General features: G+C 40.7%; 1 pseudogene; it reads left to right on the top strand.

Annotated features, from left to right (window-relative positions):
- Nucleotides 1–7,779: 7,779 nt before the first annotated feature.
- The window catches only part of LOC148727007 (proto-oncogene tyrosine-protein kinase receptor Ret-like), a 4,293-nt pseudogene continuing 3,583 nt past the window's right edge, over nucleotides 7,780–8,489 (top strand).

The raw sequence follows: 8,489 nt of genomic DNA, 5'->3' as shown, positions 1-8,489 counted from the left end.
AGCGACCCAGCCTTCACATACGAAAATACGCCACTCGGTTCCTGGATGTTGTGGTCCTACTGGTTCTACGAGCGTTTTAGTTTCTGGAAAAACACTCCCATCCATATTGTAAATAGAGATTATTCCATGGAAAGTATGCACGAAAGATTTTCACTCAGGAATTGCAATGCATCAAAAAAGCGAACGAGTGAGCGCAGCGACCGGATGAGTGAATGAAAATCGTTCAAGCACTTTCCATGGTATTATATTTCTATTTATTATATAGAATAACTTGGATATCAACAAAGTTGAAGTGGTAAGTTGGCCACCGTAACGATTACAAAAGCTGACGTTTCGAGCGTTAGCCCTTCGTCGAGCGTTAGCCCTTCTTCGAGCGTTAGCCCTTCGTCGGAGCTTCGTCAGCTTTTGTAATCGTTACGGTGGCCAATTTACCACTTCAACTTTGTTGATATATCCCAGTTATTTCGTTACTCCCATCGACGTAGCCCCAAACAGTTTCTTTCGAAACTATCAGCCTTTATTTATTATATAGATACTGATGAAATACCAGGATTTCTCCTTTTACTAAAAAATGATATCTTCACCGCGCGCAGTGAAGATACTATTTTTATCTTTCACGTGTGAGGATATTGGTGTGGCCATGGTTACCAACATAATTACCCAATTGCTGTTTCGAAAATGAATAAAAAAATTTGTCTTTTATGTGGAAATTTCATCAGTATCTATATAATAAACAGAACATTACGTGGCCGCTTGGGGATACGAAATTTTATCTTCGAGTGCTGAAAGTATCTCTCACGAGTGAGCGCAGCGAACGAGTGAGAGATAATTTCAGCACTCGAAGATAAAATTCGTATCCCCGAGCGGCCATTTAATATCCTCTATTTCATACATACTGAGATTTAGACTGTGAAGTACGAAGCGAACGACTGTGAAAATTCATCGTTCGTCCAATCAGAGACTCGAGCAATATCAATTCAGTGTGGATCTCAATGTGAATGAAATAAATTTTCAATTTTCGGACGCCTTTCCAACTGCTCCGTCCTTTTGCTGTCCATTTCCCTGCTTGGAGTCTTGAACAAAGAAAACAGGCAGGGTCAACCATTGGCTAACTCTCCCAAGTTTACACAAGAACGCCGAAATGGCTGGAAAACATCTCCTAGTCATGGAAAAGCTTCGTTTAGTGAGTCCGATTTTGCTGTCTGTTCGAAAAACTACGGATGCTGTTTGTTCATTTAACAATGGATTCATTTACCTATTGTCATCTGAGGTGTGGGTTAGTTCAAGTGACACTACCATTGTTTGGGTTTGGTATGTTGACAGGAATGTTTTTCCTTTTAAGTGGCATTCACGGTCAAGAGGCACAGACGCCCGTGCTCATATTATGCGAATTCATGCGCAACGTTCCATCTTCCACTGATGGACGATCTTGTATTCAAGCTTAATCCTGCTCCCTTGGGGCACACGATACCGACACTAGTTTCTATATAATGATTCTAGGCACACTAATGGGAAAAACGGACGGAATCCCCAGAATTTGAGCCCCCAAAACATTTTACGGATCACTGACAACCTCATCGCAATACGTCGCGTGGCTAGAAAAACCAACCTACAAAACCAAATGGTAGTTTGTAATCTTAATGCTCGCTCGATAAGAAATAAAACAGCTGTAATCTTTGATTACGTATCCGATCATAATGTTGACTTGATGGCTTTGACAGAGCACTGGCTTAAACCAAAGGATTCTGCTGTGAAAGCTGAAGTATGCCCTGATGGCTACAGTATTCTCATTCACCCAAGATTAGATCGCCGTGGCGGGGGTACTGGGTTACTCTTCCGTGACTCGTATGATGTATCTATGATTAACTCAGGAGTCAGCGAACGAGGATCGTTTGAGCATTCGGAGTGGCTCGTGAAGGCACCTTCTCACAATCTGCGGGTCATAGTCATATATATACCACTTTATTCGGAGGATCATCGCGTTCCGATTAGTGACTTTCTATCGGAGTTTCCCGAATACCTTGAAACACAACTGTTATGCAAGGAACTCTTGTTTATAACCGGCAACTTTAATATTCATGTCGATGACCTTCAGGACTCTGACGCCAGAAAGTTCTTGGAGATGCTAGAAGCCTTGGGATTGGAGCAACACGTAGACCAACCTACACATAGGGATGGGCACATACTCGATCTAACCATCACGCGCATGTCCGAGAGTCTGGTCAGCTGTAAACCTGTGGTTGACCAATTCATATCGGACCATGCCACTGTGCGATGTCGGCTTGTGCCACCCAGGCCTTGTCTCCTGGTTAATACCATCAACTATCGGAAAATCAAGTCTTTTGACACGGACCAACTGAAAGAAGACATACAGCGGACTTCCCTCTACGCAAAAGAAGAACCAGCTGCTGCCGATGACTTGAACGACTATGCAAGGGAGTAAAACACTACCCTCTCCGAGCCCCTTCATATTCATGTGCCGGAAAAGACAAGGACTCGGGTTATTCGTCCAGTAGTTCCGTGGTATAACGAAGATATTGATCAGGCTAAGCGCGCCCGCAGAAGAGCTGAACGCAAATGGGGGAGAACGTGACTTGCATTGGATTTGGCGGATTACAAAGAGAAACGAAATCATGCCAGAAATCTCACGAATAAAGCCAGAAAAGAATTCTATACTCAGTTCGTAGAGGAGAATAGCTCAAATCAGAGAAAGCTGTTTAATGCCGCAAATAAGCTGCTGGGAGAGCGCAAACAGTTACGCTTCCCTGAGCACGCAAACAAAACCGTGTTGGCGAACGATATTGGAAGGTATTTCGTACGTAAAATAGAGCGCATTCGCACAGACATTGACTCTATCAATCTACAACCACAAGATCAGGACCTTGTACCTCATGACAGTGTTACGGACACTACGCCACACTCTTTTAATGGTCAACGCATCCCTGTCTAAGGGGCACTTCCCAGATGAGTGGAAGGAAGCTGTAGTTAAAAACCTACTGAAAAAAGGTGCGAAAGACCCTGGTCACAAAAACCTAAGACCAGCGAGTAATTTGCAATTTGTTTCAAAGATTACTGAGATAGCGGTTTTCAACCAGATTTATGCCCACGTAAGGGATAACGGACCCTTCCCAGAATTACAATCTGCGTACAGAAGAGCACATAGTACAGAGACGGCACTGTAAAAAATTGTCAATGACATTCTACTAAATATGAACCGCCAACATGTGTCTTTGTTAGTTCTCCTGGACTTAAGTGTGGCATTCGACGCGGTGGGCCATAATATCCTTCTTCACCGTCTAGAGACCTCGTTTGGCGTCACCGGCGTTGCTTTCAAATGGTTCGGTTCTTATCTATCTGGTCGGACCCAGCGAGCTATTGTGGACGGGAAACTGTCAGAGAGATGCCACCTGTCGTCTGGTGTGCCACGAAGATCATGCTTCGGTCCTCTTTCATTCTCTGTTTATGCTAGCAAGCTCTTCGACGTAATAAAGACTCACCTGCCCCACGCCCATGCATATGCTGACGAAACTCGATTGTACCTCTCATACAAACCGGACAGTGAAGTTTGTGAGACGAACGCCAGGTGTGCCATGGAGCAGCGCATCACGGCTGTAAGAGCGTGGATGGTTGCTGATAATTAAGCTGAAGCTTAACGAAGACAAGACCGAGTTCATACTAATTGGGACACGCCAACAGCTCTCCAAAGTACAAACTGATAGTCTGTTTGTTGCCAATACTGCCATGTCGTCTGTAAGCGAAGCTAGAGATCTCGGCGTTTGGTTTGACTCTAAGTTTCAATTTCAAACACATATTATCAAGACATGGCAGTCAGCGTTTTACTATATCAATGATATAAGACGTATACGTAAATTTTTATTATTTGAAGCTGTAAAGACGTTACTTCATGCATTAGCCATCAGCCGCCTGGATTATTGCAATTCAGTCCTGTATGGTATACCGGCTATCTAAACGAAGAAACTACAACGCGTGCAATACGCAGCCGCGAGACTTCTCACAAACACACCACACTGCGCGCATATCACACCTGTCATGGTGGACCTCCACTGGCTGCCTGTAAAATTTACAATAATTTTTAAAGTTATTTTATTCACCTTTAAAGCTGTAAATGGTCTTGCACCTGCATACGTTACTCGTCCTTTATCTCCTAAACAGTCTAGTCATAACCTTAGGTCTATTGGTAACCACACTCTTGCAAGGCCCAAAATCAAATCAGCCAAGATGACTGGAGAGAGAGCCTTTGCGGTTGCTGCTCCAGCCTTATGGAATGTATTGCCACCCAGTCTTAGGAATATTGTCAGTATTACTTTATTCAAGAGGCAATTCAAGACACATCTTTTTAGGGAAGCATATTTTTAGATATTATACAGTTTTTTTATCTATCCGATAATTTATTATTATATTACATTGTTCGTTAGCCGCATCTGTCAAATCTATCTACTATATAAACTGTTTTATTACACGACTCGGGCAGTCAGAGGGCCAATAACTAAAATCAACCAATCAAAATGCTCTATTGCCGGTCCGATATTCTCTAAGTATTGGACCGGGCACTGTCCCGAATGGTCCCGAATGATACTGCACTTGTGTCCCTTTGAACTTCAGTCGTATAATAAATCTCTTATTAACCAAGCTTGCTCGGGGCCGTACTGGAAGAATATCGGCCCTCGGTCTTTTTTGTACGGACCGAGCTGCGCTCGGTCCGTACTGTCAAGACCTCGGGCCGATATTTTCCCAGTACCGCCCTCGCGCTTAGTTAAAAAGATATATATATATATTAATTACTATATCAAATGTAATAATAATATCATTAATTGTAAATAATATTTTCATAGTCAGTTTTCCTCTTCAACTTGTAAAGCGCATTGGATCATATATCTAATGAATTTTGCGCTACAGAAATAATAAAATCATTATTTTTATTTTTATTATTATAATCAAAATGGTGCGAGTTTGATCCTAGAGAACCGAATTATTGTGATTATTATTGTTGTTGTCATCATCGTTACTAACCGAAGCGTGTATCCAATAGCATTTCTTAGATTTTTATCAGACATTTTAAGCCGTTTAACATGATTTACAGACAGAGTTGGACGACGCGAAGTCTTATGACCAATTAATTAATAAAATTACAATTTTCAAGAAAAGAAAAATACGCGAAGTTTACAAAGGTCAATTTGGTTGATTTAAACTACAACTTTAAATGTGATTAGCTTATTGAACTGTCCGATAACAAACTGCCCGATAACAAACTGTCCGATAACAAACTGAACAAAGGAGATGCAAAATTTGAAACAACTCTGAATTGCTTTGACGGGGAAGGTAACGCCCTGTTTTGCCTCAGTATTTAGCCAGTCAGAGTGTGCATTCTTTCGTTCACCAACCGAAGCCATATAATTACAGCAGTATTTTAGCCAGAATAATTGTAAGACGTTGTTTGATTGTTACTACGTTGAGCCTAATGAAACCAATCAATTTAGGTCCTGAAAAAAAAAAGTGCTCAAGTAACGACGGGATGTTAGTAACATTAATTGGAGTTCGTGGCTTCATAATCCTTTTTCTGATAGTTTACTTAATCTGGCTACACAGGAGAGGTGAGTAACAATTTCATTACACATGGTAGAAGGGTGGGGAAAGCTCCATCATGAAGCAAGACAAAACATTTTTAGCTCCGCCACATGGATTTAACTTCTTTTTCCCTTTTTCTTCCTATTAGGTGCACTAGTGAAACAAAGGTAAGAACTTCGTTTCTTGATATTAATATTGCTACTGTGCACATCATTTATGAGCTTCGTTCCACATTATAAATAGCCTTTCAGTACCTGTCCATTACTTCAAGGACTTACGACTGTTTATATGGAAAGTCCAACATATTTTTGCTATCTCCTCGGTGTTTCGAAATAAACCATGCCTCCAAGCTCAAAATGTCGTCTGCTTTCATTCGACAAACAAAGCATGGAAACTTTTGTCTCTCGCTTCTTTATCAATCATTCGAGGTATTTCTTTTTTACTCTTATGTTGAGCGAAATCCTGGCCCTCAAATGCATTCACGCTTTTATGCGCCAAAGTCTTCACTTTAACTGTCTTTTCAAAGAATTTTTTCACGATTAGATTTTCTTTTAAGCGAGAGATGAGTTTTAAGTTACTCACATTGTCAGCCACGTGTAAGAGTCGCCATGTCATTTTTGCCGACTTGCAGTAAATTTTAAATCCTCCCTGGCGCTACTTCCGTGACCACCCATGTCTGGTGATCCACTGAAGCTTTTTGCCGCTAGAAGGAAGTTGCTTAATCAAGCGAGGGAGTCACGATATGCAGAACACTGTAACAGGTTGACAATTGACGGTGAATTTGGGGCTTTATTTAAAGAAAAAAATCTGGTTCACTCTGAATTAGACGCAGTCACAGTTCATAACAGTACCTCAGCTCCTCCGACTGATCCCTCCAATCCTCATCCTTCTCAAGATTTTTTTCTTACTCTGACCTCCTAAGTGAGGCTAGGACACTTGCGTGTGGTGTTACAGTTAGTCCTTCTATCGAAATCTTGTCCTGATGAAAGTCGCAATGGAATGTACAGATGAACTCGAGCCCTAGTTAACTGTTATTATTAACTAGTCCATGCAGTCTGGCGTCTCACAAGATGTGTGGGTGGAGACTTTTGGAATTCCTACTCTAAGAAATCTGGATCTGACATTACTTCTGAATAAAATTTTCCATTTTCCATAGTAATCTTCAACAGCATCGGATCAGCTTCAGTCACAACTCTTTAAGAATAATGTCTTTCAAAGGCTTCAGTTTGCTACCGTTCTGGCAATACAAGCTCAACTCAAAATTAAGAACGACATTTCCATGAACATGGACAACATACTACGCCTCTTATCTCTCTCGACCTTACCGCCGCCTGTGACACGGGGACCATCAAACTCTCCATTTTCACCATCATAATTATTATCATTCTCATTATTATTATTGTCGTAATTACTAATCATAATGATTATTAGTGTAAGCATTACAATCATTATTTTTCTTAATTGTACGACCTGTGAAGATGAAAGGAGTGCTCACAACGTAAGTTATGGCGCAGAAATCATGATCACGTTGGTTTGGGGAGAAAGCGTGTGATATTACTTTACGCCTGCTCTCTTCAGTAAAATAAACATTAGCAATCTGTAAAGAAAATAAAGGCTGATAGGAGATAACCAGGATTTTTACAAAAACGCGTAAAACTGGCATTTTAAATGGTTTGTAAACACCATGTAATTGCGGAGACCTCCAACCAGGTAGGACCTCCTAGGATGAGGTCAAGCTACTCGCTGGATTGGCTCTCGGTTGTCTTGTGTATTCATAGATAACCAAAAGGTCAACTTCTGGTTAAGAATCGTTCCCTTGATAATTTTTCCCGTGCTGTTTTTTCTGTCTTATTTCTCAATGTCTTATTTCCTAATCAGCAGTGAGGAATATAAGCGTGACGACAATTTTTCCGAGTATATGTATGTCTGCTACCAATAGTGATTCTCCCTACTTTGGGTTACAGTTTTGAGTTTTGGCGTGGATGTTGGAAATCTCGTTCAATCCATTAGACATGACCGTTTTCGATAATTGAGAACGTACTGGTTGTTGATTTTAGTTATAAACGTAGGTCTGATAAAGATGAGTAAACTGTTGTTATTACCTAATATGAGATGTTTTTGAGATTTATGAAAGACTTATTTATTACAGACTTATTTAATAAGTAGTGAAAGGGTATATTAATTTAATAGAATATGGCCGCATTACACGATATCGAAAAAAGTCTGCCCCATTCAAGCACACCCACACAGCCTTCTGCGGAGTGCATGGATCTCAGAGAAGTCAGCAAAGATAATAGAAGAACAAAAAGTACAAGTCTAAGTACTCATTACGCCCCTCTTCATCCCCTGACACGCTCCTGGGAAGTTCCAAGACATCACGTGACCATTGAAAAAGTCATTGGTAAAGGTGCTTTTGGACAAGTTGCCAAGGGAACGGCAGTAGGACTTAGAGGGAGGCCTGATACAACTACAGTAGCTATTAAGATGCTTAAATGTGAGCCACGTTCTGACCTCAACATATAGAATTCGCATTGTCTTCTTTGGTTATGTTGATCCTGATAAAATTGAAAGATTGGTTTTAAATGGAATTTGTCCTAGTTCTAAGTTTTCTTTAGCCATTTGCTATTTCACAACCTATATTGTTGCTTCGGCATTTTTTATATCATTAAAATTTGCTTTTAATTCTGCAGCTAACTCTGCTGAATCGAACAAGAAATATATGATGAAAGAACTTGAAACGATGAAGAACCTTAAACCACATCCTCACGCCATCAAACTTCTGGGATGTGTTACTGAATCTGGTATGTTTTAGTTGTGTGTTTTAATGATGCCATACACATTTTCCTTGCGATTTTATCCGTAAGAATATCTCGTGAAAACTTTTTCTGTGTGTGTATGTGTGT

The sequence above is a fragment of the Stylophora pistillata genome, chromosome 7, assembly GCF_964205215.1.
Source record: "Stylophora pistillata chromosome 7, jaStyPist1.2, whole genome shotgun sequence".
In the NCBI taxonomy this organism is placed as follows: Eukaryota; Metazoa; Cnidaria; class Anthozoa; order Scleractinia; family Pocilloporidae; genus Stylophora; species Stylophora pistillata.
Note: the sequence above shows the minus strand (reverse complement) of the source record. Positions and strands in the feature narration are given on the sequence as shown.